At 41.9% G+C, this 3394-nt stretch overlaps 1 protein-coding gene across 1 annotated transcript in view; it reads left to right on the forward strand.

The window, feature by feature from the left end:
- The window catches only part of ITGA2 (integrin subunit alpha 2), a 155527-nt gene that overhangs the window by 114235 nt on the left and 37898 nt on the right, over window positions 1-3394 (forward strand). The window lies entirely within an intron of this gene.

Here is a 3394-nt window from a genome sequence, read left to right on the forward strand (position 1 = left end):
GTAGTGATACTGCCTCGGAAACCCAAGGAGGGGTCGCTATGAGTCGGGGCCGACTCGATGGCAAACAACAACAACAACAACATTTATACAGGCAGTCCCCAGGTATGAACAAGGCCCATTTCTAACTGTGTCCTTAGGAATGTGTAGGTGAGTCAGAACAGGTGCATATGGTTCTTATTATATAGTGGTTAAAGCATTTGGCTGCTACCAAAATGTCAGCAGTGCAAACCCATCAGTTATTCCTTGGGAGAAATATGACACAGTTTGCTTATGTAAAAATTTGCAGCCCTAGAAACCCTGTGGGACAGTTCTACTCTGTCCTATAGGGTTACTATGAATTGGAATCTACTCCATGGCAGAGATTTGGTTTGGTTTTTTTTTTTAGTGCAAGAAAAGGGTGGTGAAGCCTTTTCAATGATTTAAAGATGCACATGCAGCAAATGAAGGTGATTGTGTTAAAGAATTTCTTGTGAGGAGGAGTGGTTCAGTTGTTTCAAAGTGAGAGCAAATTTATATAACATTAAAGGGCAAGTAAGAGTTGTCCCTAAGTTCAACGTCTGTAACCTGGAGACTACCTGTACTCCAATCTGTCATGTCCTGTGCATCGCCTGTAGAAGCACTTTAATCCTCCTCTTGATCAATCCTATCTTTATGGCTTCCAACCACTTAAACCACATAAGAACACATTCTGGCTCTATATCTAGACCAATGCTGCTTCATAGCTTTGGTCAATTTTTCCTTTATCCCAAGACTTGGCAGCAGTAGCCAGACACTCCTGTAACTTCCCTCAGGCCATCTGTGCACTGTAGCTGCTGTTGGCTGTGGTGCGCACAGATACTGTGGGCTGCACTTGCTCAGAGGCATTCGAGTGCCACGCTTAGCTCCAGGTTTGCAAGAACAGATCTCTCTGCTGCCAAGATGCTGCATTCCAGTGAAGCCAGTTCATCACATTGACTTGATCACTATACCAGGAACACACTTGACCATGAATACCCCTGGCTTCACCTCTACCACTAGCAATGCAGAGAAAAAAGAAGGAAAAACAGGGATTTTTCCGAGTGAGTCTCTTGAGAAAAAGATTTTTTTAAAAAATGGTTTCATCTAGTTTAAAGTCAATATGAACTTAATAGCATTTAGAATTCTAAATTTATTCTTTTGTGTGTGTGTTTGTGTGTGTGTGCTTTAGGTGCAAGTTTACAGAGCTGACTTTGTTTTACATTCAACATTACATGTACATTTAGTTTCACTCCCCATTTACCATCCCCAAGCCGAACCCAGTCTCCTCCCCTCCCTGCCCAGTAACCCCCACTCCCACCCACCCCAACCCCGTACACCTCATAGTTATACACTCCTGTGTGTCCTGCTTATATTGCCCCTCTGGTGCACCCTGGTCTATTGCTCCAAGGGGGGGTGCATTTCCATAGAGTATGTGGGTGTGTCACCCTGAGTAGAGTGATTTGCATGTACATCTTATTAACAATTGGGCTGAGAGCCAGCTCCTGGGAGTGAGCTTTATTTGAGGCCCAGAATGTATTCCAGGACCATAGTATTGGGGGACTCATCAGACTCCATAAGACCAGTAATTCTGGTCATTATAGAGTTTTTGGATTTTGTTCCATGTTTTCCTCACACTCTATCCAGGATCTCCAGATTTGATCCTTTCCTGAGTGGTTGGCATTGGTAGCCAGGCACCATCTGGTTCTTCTGGTCTAGAGTGCCATCGTGTCCTAGAGCTGATTGCTTCCAAATACCTTTGTTTTCTTTGCACTCTTGTTTGCCTCCAGTGATAGGAAACCATTAGCTGCATCTTAGATGTCCGCTTGAAAGCTTTTAAGACCCCAGTCGCTACTCATCAGTGTAAGATGAGGAACAAGACTTTTATGGATTTTGTTGTGCCAATTGAGTCTGGTGTCCCCCAGTACTATGGTCCTGAGTCTATAGATATGTTGGATCTCTCTCCCACAGTGTCTGGGTGTCTGTGAGGGATTACTTTATGTCTGTCTTATGTTGTTTCTGTAAGAATTGCTGGTATTTTGCATCACTGGTATCTGTGCAAGATTTAGCCTCCGCTGAATCTATTCTTGGTCTAGAGTATACTCCTGTTCACTGACCCCCATCTGATATTCTCAGATGTTTATGTGTTTATCTGTAGCCTGGTGGTTAGTGTTAATGGTAATGCAGTATTGTGGATATACTGGTATTAGCCTCTGTCATCTATATGTTATGTGCACAATTCAGTGTCCTCCCTTTCCCCAATGCTATCATGGTGGTCACAGACTCTTTCCATACCATCCTTTCCCTTACTCATCTCAGCGTGTTGCCCCCAACTAGCCCGGAATTATTCCCTGCCCTTCCTTTCCCACACTGGTAACCTACAAAATGAGTTCCCTCCCTTAAGCAAACCCTTCTTTGTCTTTTTACAGTAATGGGCTCATATAATATGTGTCCTTCTGCAATTGACTTCTTTCACTCAGCATAATGTCCTCCAAGCTCATCCACATTGTGAGATGATTCTCATACCCTTCAATGTTCTTTAATGTAGCATAGTATTCCATTGTGTGAATGTGCCATAATTTGGTTATACATTCATCTGTTGATGGGCATTTAGGTTGTTTCCATCTCTTTGCTAGAGTGAACTGTGCTGTGATGAACATAGGAGTGTATGTGTCTGTTCGTGTGCTGCCTCTCACCTCTTTAGGATATATTCTGGTAATGGAATTGCTAGGTCAAATGGTATTTCTATTTTCAGTTTTTTAAGGAAACGCCATACTGTTTGCCACAATGGTTGTACCATTTTACAGTCCCAACAGCAGTGCACAAGAGTTCCAATCTCTCTGCAGCCTGCCAGCATTTGTTATTTTCCATCCTGTTGATTTGCTATTATTGCTAGGGTTGTTTTGATTTGCATCTAATGACTAAAGATCACAAGCAATTCCTCATGTGTTTATTGGCCACCAGCATATCATCTTTGCTGGAGTGTCTGTTTAAGTCTTTTGCCCATTTTTGAATTGGATTGTTTGTCCGTTGAGGTGTTGCAGTTTTCTATAGATTTTGGAGGTAAATCCTTTGTCACATATGTCATAGGCCAATATTTTCTCCCAATCTGTAGGTTGTCTAAATTTTACCCTTTTGATGAAGGCTTTCAATGCGCATAAGAATTTAATTTTTATAAGGTCCCAGTTATCTAGCTTCTCTTCTATCTCCTGTATATTCTGGGTTATGCTTGATAGTCTATTTATGCCATAAATTAGGGCTCCCAGATTTGCCCCTATTTTATCTTTGATGAATTTTATAGTTTTGGGTTTTACATTTAAGTATTTATCCAGCTCGAATTTGTTTTTGTGTATAGGGTGAGGTATGGGTCTTATTTCATTTTCCTCAAGTGGATATCCAG

The sequence above is a fragment of the Orycteropus afer genome, unplaced genomic scaffold (assembly GCF_000298275.1).
Source record: "Orycteropus afer afer isolate SDZICR_OR568_19922 unplaced genomic scaffold, OryAfe1.0 scaffold00296, whole genome shotgun sequence".
Taxonomy (NCBI): Eukaryota; Metazoa; Chordata; class Mammalia; order Tubulidentata; family Orycteropodidae; genus Orycteropus; species Orycteropus afer.